This window comes from Pinus tabuliformis, chromosome 9, assembly GCF_031772625.1.
Source record: "Pinus tabuliformis cultivar Carrire ecotype Pingquan chromosome 9, CPIR1, whole genome shotgun sequence".
Lineage (NCBI taxonomy): Eukaryota > Viridiplantae > Streptophyta > Pinopsida > Pinales > Pinaceae > Pinus > Pinus tabuliformis.
The window spans coordinates 753698020-753707101 of NC_142307.1; positions in this window are offsets into that span (position 1 = coordinate 753698020).

The window sequence follows — 9082 nt, forward strand, 5'->3', positions numbered from 1 at the left end:
GGGAGCTCCAACTATAAGCTGTGGAGGAACTGTTGTTTCCTAAGGACGAGGAGCCTCAGACTGATGTGGAGCAGGCGCATGCAGAGGTTCTAGGAGTGGACACATCCACACAAGCAGAGTCTTCCAGAGATGGATAGAAGCGCACAAGAGAAGCTGACAGATTGTTGCAGGATGTGAGAGAGAATGTGGGATAACCATATTCTCAGCGCAAATAGAGGAGATCACCTGAGAAGTACACTGGATACATGGCCCTTGCTGGGGAATGTGTTGAGACTGATCCATCTTCCTTTGAGGAAGCAGTGTAGTAGCCGATTTGGGTTGATGCTATGGTGGGGGAGTATGATTCCATAGTTCGTAACAATGTTTGGGACGTGGTTCTAATGCCAGAGAACAAGTAAGTTGTGAGTTCCCGTTGGCTTTACAAGGTAAAACAAGCTGCTGATGATAGTATGGAGAAGCATAAGGCAAGTTTTTTTGCCCATGGATTTTTACAAATCGAAGGGATTGACTATGATGAGACTTTTTCTCTTGTTGCAAGGTACTCATCTATCATATCTATGTTAGCACTATCGACATAGATGGGTTGGAAGATCCATCAAATGGATGTAAAGACTGCATTCCTCAATGGCCAGATTGAGGAAGAGGTGTACATAGAGCAACCAGAAGGTTTTGAGACCTTCGATCATGAGTCGTATGTGTGCCGACTCAGGAGAGCATTGTACAGGTTGAAGCAAGCACCTCATGGTTAGTACACTAGGATAGACAACTACTTCACTGGGTTGGGCTTCACAAATAGTGAAGCAGATGTGAACCTGTACCACATCATGGAGAAAGGCAAGTTGTTGATCATTGTACTTTATGTTGATGATCTCATATTGACTGGTGATGATTAGTTGATCATGTCTTGTAAGGAGGACCTTGCAAGAGAATTTGATATGAAAGACATGGATCTCATGCATTACTTCCTTGGCATGGAAATGTGGCAGAACGATGGGGAGTTGTTTGTGTCTCAAGGCAAGTATGCCAACGAGATACTCAGGAGATTCCACATGGAGAAGTGCAAGCCCGTGCAGACTCCTCTAACAAGTAACTAGAGGAAGGAGGATGTTACTTCTAGAGAAGTAGTAGAGGCTACTATGTATAGGCAACTTTTGGGTTCACTGATGTACTTAGTGAACACACAACCAGATTTGTGCTATGCAGTGAACCAGCTGAGTCAAGCAATAGTTCAGCCTACCAAGATGTTTTGGAAGGTGGCAAAGCATGTATTGAGATACCTCAGAGGCACATCTTAGTATGGATTATGGTACAGGCGGATAGAGGAAGTGAAGATACAAGGCTTCACTGATGCAGATTGGGTAGGGAGTCCATCAGATCAAAAGAGCACATCAGGAGGGATTTTCAACCTTGGGTCAATGGAAGTTTGTTGGTATAGCAGGAAACAGAGGTCAGTTGCACTCAGCATGGTAGAGGCAGAATACATGGCTGCAAGTCAGGCAACATGTGAGGCCATCTGGATGCAGAAAATCCTAGTTGGTTTGTTTGATCAGAGGATGGATCCAACTGTGATCTATTGTGATAATCATAGTTGTATCAAACTCTCCAAGAATCCAGTACTTCATGATAGGTCCAAGCACATCGACATCCGGTATCATCATCTCAGAGACTATGTAGAGAGGAGTATCATGTTGCTGCAGTATATTTCGACAGAGGAGCAAGATGCTGACATTTTCATTGTCAAGGCGTAAATTCAAGTTCCATAGAGACAAGATCGGGGTGGCAGATAATCCCTTTCTTGTTGAGAGGGAGTGTTGAAATGTGGCAACAAGAATATTCCAATTTTAATGTGTCCTTGAATTAAAATTGTCAATTAAAATCGAATATAGTCTTACTAGCTACTTGGAAATAATTAATTAATTCATTTTGAATTAATTAGTTGGAGAAATTCAAGTTAGAAGTCTTTCTGAAGTCATGCAATAGTTATCCCTTAAATTAAGGAGATAAGATTGAGTTATTTTGAGTTGTAATTAGTTAACTCAGTTTACTGAGTTAAGTCCAGTTAAATTAGTTCCAAACTGTTTGAGGAACTAATTATGAGTTATCAGTCAGTTGATACATGCATGCACTCAACTAGTGTACTCCAGTTAACTGAAGATTCCCTCACGAGTAACTCAGGCATGTCTATTCTAAGAAAGACCAAGTTGAGATTAAAGACAAGGACAATGTACTATCAATTGCATGTGTTTTATTATAAAGAAAACTCATGCATGCAGAGAGGAATCATTCCTTGAGGATTGCACAGTTCTAACAATGTGTGAGAGCAGTGTTACACTTGGTAACAGGGGAATCATCCACTAGGAACAATGCAAGGAAATAGGATCTTGGAGGGCAGAGAGGAAGGCTTGTTATATGCCAAGATTTCCTGTGAGCATCTGTGAGGATTGTATTGAGAGCTAGATATCTGTGAGAGCTAAGGCTTTGTATAATTCCTATGTATTTCCACCTTGTATGATAACACAGATAGTGGGGTTTTTAGCTGAGGCTTTCCTCGAAGTATTTTCATTTGTATTGTGCATTGATTGTTCTTCTTTTGGTTATATGTGTTGATCTTGATCTTTAAGCTTTCACAAAAAAATGATAGTAGAAGTAGGTTATAGTATTATGCTTTGATTTATATTGCATTATCAGGTTAACCTACAAGCGAACTTTCTACAGAGCTCGATTTGTAGAGAATTTCTACAACTCAGATTTTATGGACCAGAGTTTCTTCCTAATAGGATTCCATTTTTTGTGGCTATGAGATTATTTGCACTAGATTTAATTAGGAAGAGACTACATGTAGATCAAATACATTTTGTTCCAGCTGAAAAAGGATATATGTTCAAATTTCCTAGGAATTGTGGTCCATTAATTGTCAACAACAGGCAAGCAGCTGAGGAGGCTGAAAAATTGTTACAAGTAATGAATTTCTAGCAAGGTGAAAAATGTTCTTACGATCCTCATCAGGTCATTTCAAGGAGGATAGTAGAAAATTATTATGCTTCTTATACACATGCATCAAATCCTGATTTGGAGAAGTTGGAAAATGGGGGTTTTGGTTCAAGAACAAAGCAATATGGAAGTTGAAACCCCTATTCCTTCTGAAAAGGGATTGAAAAGAGGGGCTACTTATTGCATTGATTTGGAGGGGGAAATATCTCAAAGCAGTAAAAGGCAGAAAATACAAAGCACAAAAATGAAATCTGAAGATTCCAAGGAGAACCCTTCCATTGAAATTGGATTTCAGTTGTAGATAGGAGGAGAAAAATGTTCACCCTCATCTCCTATTCCTAGAGAAGAAGAACATGTGTCCTTAAATGTTTTGAAAGATTCATATGAAAAAATTTAGTAAAGAAGCAAGAAAATCAAAGCAAATGTTGCTACTTAGTTAGAGGCATAATCTATTCCTAGTTATCAAACTAGACTCTTTTCGGCCATGGATTTGGAAAAAAAATCACTTGAAACTATCATTCACACACCCTATTTAACAATCAATTGCTTCTAGAGGTGATTTTAGGATAGTCAACTTGTCCGTGAATACAAATGACATTCCTTTAGCTCACAAGATAAATTTACACAGACAAATTGGAGAATTAATCTACAATGATCTTAGTAAAACATCATTAGAAACAAGAAAAATAAATACCTTGTTGGGAAAGGTGATTGGTCAATTGAAATTAGAAAATGCTAAGTCCCTAGCTCTACACACTCAAAACGAAGAATTCAAGAAGCTATTCATTAAGTTTGGGGTGAATCCAAAAGAAAAAACAATTGTCCAAAAAATAGTACAAAGTGCAGAATCTGAGATCTAATCATTAAGAAGAAGATTGAAATTTCCTACTACTGAACATGTCTTGGCTCTAGAATTGGCTCAAATTGAAAAAGAGAAGGAAATTCTGACTCATGAATTGGTGGAGAGGAATAAGGAAGTGGCAAGTCTTAAAGAACTCAATGCAGGACTGCAACAAAATATATATGGATATGTCTACACAACTGTGGTGCAGCCAGATTCTAAAGATCTTACTGACAAAATCACTAGATTTATGACTAAGTTAAATATTTCAGAAGATGAGTTGAAGAAGATACAAAAGAATTGAGATGATGCTAAAGAGTGGTGAAAACATAAAGAGAGGAAATTGAATATGGCATGAGAAAATGCATCACAACAAAAAAACTATCTGTCAGCCTGTCATGAAGTGAAAAAATTAAAGGAGAAATTGAAGGGAAATGTGTCTCTTATTCAAGCAAGAGATATAATTTGAAATGGCATTATTTAGAAGGTGAAATCAATGTGGGATCATATGATGGTCATGGCTAAAGGGAAAAATATGGTCAGAGATCTTGAATCCATCATCCTCACCAAAATAGACAAGTTACAATAGAGTGCACCACTGGAAAAGAGGATGGCTGATTTTCTAAATGCTAAGTCTTCTCTAGAGTTGAGAGTAGTAAATATTGTAAATAGAACATCCATTGTTTTAGAAATAAATAAGATGGTGCAGAAAAACATCTACAGAAAGAATGCAGAGGGAAGATTAGGATAAATCAATGAGTCAATGTTGGCTTTCAATTCCAACTTTGATAAGAGAGTCTAAGCAGGATTACCCTCATGTTGGGATCATCAAAGAAATATCCTCCCTTGGGAAACATATGAAACCTTGTTAGTGGAAGCTAAGAGTAAAATAAATGTTTCCCATGAAAGAAAAACAATTATGAAGGGATAAACAATTGTAAATTACTTGCAGAGGGATTTTTAGCTACTATGGTTAGTTAAGGCTCTCTTTACTAAAAATCTAACATACAATTGTTATAGAATCCTTGAACACTCAGTAGTTCTAGTGCTCTAGTATGGCCTTGTGCATCCCTTTCCCATAAAGACTTGATCGTTTATTAAAAAACAATATTTTTAATTGCATATGTGGCTCTACCCTTTAAAAAGAGTGTACACACGCAAGTACCATAATACAGAACCCACGTATATTCTTTAAAATATCAAAAAACAAAATAATATCCTATTTTTTGGGTGCGGTTTACGAGTTTCACCAAAATACCACCTACAAGAATCGTGGCCTAACTGAATCAAATTATTTCTAGTGGTATTTATACACCTCATGGGAAGGCCCAAGAACATTATGGAGATAGGATATTGACATTAGAGTCTTTTTGGTCCCTAGATCAAGTCTGATTTTCCCTGTGCCTCCTACACTCCCAGTCATATGAAACCCTTTCTTCCTTGCACAGATGTGCATCCTTCATTATATGGCATCCTTTTGCACATGCTTGAGAGGTGATATTTGAGGCTTGGGTTGGACGGATCTGAACAAAGGTTTCATCGGTGCCGAGGTTGATTAGGTTGTATCTATCCACTACACTTCGCTAATATCAATAAAGAAGCTTTGTCTAGTTTCAAATATGTTATGATATCAAGTTCTTATGTTTCATGTGTAATATTTCATGATTTATATGATTATGCTTGATTATCTAACATATTTATTATGTATGCACTTTGAACTACTTGCTATGTATATTCTTCTCTGAACTGTGTTGCAGGTCTACTCACTTGGGAGGAAGTAGAGGGTTTGGACCTGTTGATGGTGCTGGACCCGCCAACCTTTAGTGGATCACCCTGGTATGAAGCCCCAACTAGACCTCACACCATTTGGTGTGGGAGTCCCATCCGGTATGATGTCCTGGTTGCCATTATCTTAAATATTTTCCTCAACTCTTGCTTGTCAGCATAGGAGATTGGTCTGCTTTGTCTTTGAGAAGTGAGGTTCGCATGCCTGGTGAGTGTAAATGTTACTTGTGTCAATGGTTCTTTCATTGTAGAGGGAGAGAGGGTGAGAGTGAGCCCCAAGTCGGTTGGGAGGAGTCCCAACTCTGCTAGGAACACGTAACAGAACAAGACATGCACAACTTTTGGCAGAACAGTCCACGCGGATGTGGCAGTCACAACACACAAGGGAAGATAACATGTATAACACTTAGCAGATTAGTCGGGATGAGTGCAATTATTGTTATAACATGTTTTACATGAAAGGTTTGTCTAATGTTCGAGAGAGTAGTCTACGAGGGCAAGACAACATTAACAACATATCCAACACATTTCCATTAACATATGTGTATTACAACAAGTGAATCAGTTCAAGTGTTAAACATAGGTTCAAGCAACATGCATTACAATTGTTAAATATTAGTCTTACAACAGATAAAATACATGTGTGAAAACATGTTGGCCTATTACCAGGCTTTTGAATTAAGAAAAAGTTCAAAGATACATCGTTACACCATACATCACTAACCCCGTGTGAGGGGTTTTGGAGCCACTGCTTACTCCTCAAACAAAAGATGACAGACTCTCTTGGCTATGTGGGAGGAGTTGAGCTGAAAAGTCCTTTGCATTTATAAATGAGGGGGTATTTATATCCAAGGGTGAAACTAACCCTTGTGGTTTTTCGACTACCCTCATGACTATTTTACTTCCATGACTTTTTGACTTTACATGACTCTTTGTACAACAAGTGGGTCTCTTGCACTTCCACGTTACATTACATTAATAGAAAGTATGGCCCACAGTGGATATGTGGACGACATGACTCATGACATAACTCAACATGATAGTATGGCTCTGATTTCGTTGGTTCATGTCCACCTCTACCTCTTCCACTGCCTCCCCCTCTACCTTCTGTACCGGAGTCTAATCCGAAGATCATAAGGGTGTCTCGTTCGCCTTCCCGGAAGATCGGAGGTTCCTCTCCATCTTCAATAGCTTCTGCAGAACCTTCAAGTGTGGCAAGGACTTCTTCTTCCATTGATGATACAACAACCCCTGTAGGAGTGGCTTTTGGCTTTCTTGATGCGTATGAAAGATGTTGTATGCCTCGGATCAGTCTGACTGATTTTGCAAAATGGCAAGTGATGGGACTAACGTAGCAAAGTGGTGATATGGAATTTCATTTTCAGTCCTAGGAGGTGAGGAGTAACCAACTGTAGAGTCATACATAGGTGAGAGGGAGTGTGAGTTACTTCCTTTACCATATGGTTGATGAATGAGTGTGAGAGGATGTTCAACCATATACAAATGGCTGCCCTCCTTCTAGCACCAGAAATGTTGATGGTGATGGACCTACCAACATTCACGGGATCACCCTAATATGAAGTCCCAACTATACCTCACATGTTTGGTGTGGGAGTCCCATCCAGTATAATGGCCTGGTTTCCATTATCTTAAATATTTTCCTCAACTCTTGCTTGTCAGCACAGGAGAGTGCTCTTCTTTGTCTTCGATAAGTGAGGTTCGCAGTCTTACTTGTGTTAATGGTTCTTTCACTGCAGAGGGAGAGAGGGTGAGAGTGAGCCCAGATTCGGTTGGGAGAAGTCCCAACTCTGCTAGGAACACACAATACAACAAGACATGCACAGTTTCCAGTGGAACAGTCCACATGAATGCAGCAGTCACAACGCACAAGGGAAGATAACACGTATAAAACTCAGCGGATTAGTCCACACGAGTGCAATGATTGTTATAGCAAGTTTTACGTTAAAGGTCTATATGATGTCCGGGAGAGTAGTCTACATGGGTGAGATAGTGTTAACAACATATAAAACAAATTTCCATTTACATATGTGTATTACAACAAGTGAATCAGTTCAAGTGTTAAACATAGGTTCAAGAAACATGCATTACAAGTGTTAAAGATTAGTACAAAAGATACAATACATGTGTGAAAATGTGCTAACCTGTTAGCAGGCTTCTAAATTAAGTGAACGTTCCAAGACACATCATTACACCATACATCACTAACCCCATGTGAGGGGCATTGGAGCCAATGCTTACTCCTCAAAGAAAAGATAATAGACTCTCTTGGCTATGTGGGAGGAGTTGAAGTGAAAAGTCCTTTGCATGTACAAATGAGGAGGTATTTATAGCCAAGGATGAAAGTAACCCTTGTGGGTGTTCGGCTACCCTCGTGATTGTTTGGCTTCCATGACTTTTCAACTTTACATGACTCTTTGTACAATAATTGGGTCTCTTGGACTTCCACGTTACATTACATTGATAGACAGTATGGCCCACAATGGAGGTGTGGACGACATGACTCATGACATAAATCAACATGAAAATCCTGGTACAATGGTTTTGCTGGTGTGCATCTCAAGATGCAGTGCTGTTGGGTGATGGATGTCCTCATGGTGTATCATAGCTTCACCTACACATAGCAAAGTGCATAGAGTCCTTGATAGTCATTGGTTTGCTTGATGTTTCCTTTGCATGTTGCTCCTTGCTTTTCTGTTGGAAGCTTGAAAGGTTTACCTTTTCATGAAAGGTGCATGTTTGTTCATTCATCTGTCCATGAGCACATATTACATGTTCTCTCATCCGTCTGTCCGTGAACACATCTTCGCATGATCATCAGTTCATGAGCATATCTATTTACATGCATTGTTTTTTTTTTTATTGATGAACATGTCCTTTTGCATGTGCTTCCCTTTGCTCATCCCATTCATCGTTGTGTCATGTTTGTTTGTGTACTTGTTCCTGCAGTCACTCATGATGAGACGACATCAAACCCAAAAACCTCCTAGTCTACCATGATACATGACCATTTCGGATGCAGGTGACCAAGAGAGGCAACAAGATTGCGAGGTGGGATGGAGGCTCTAGGCACTGCTGATGAAAACTATGCAAGAGTCACTAGCTGATGAAGATGAGCAATTTGGATCCACAGTGATTGTTCATGATATCTAGCCCAATTGGAGGACAAAATTGTGTATTTTTTTAGGGGAACAGTCCGAGCTATAGGAATGTTGGGCAAGCATAATCTGCATAATTTTCGGAACGAACGGGTAGCGGGGCTCGGCAACATAACTGCACAATTTTTTGAAGGAATTGGTCGGGCTACAAGGAGGCTTGGTAGGGAAAAAATGTGCAATTTTTTTGGGGAACTGGCTAGGATCCTAGCAGCCAAAACTTCACAATTCCTGGAAGGAACTGGTAGCTTGTTGCTTGGTCATTGGCACTAAGAACTATGCAATTCATAAG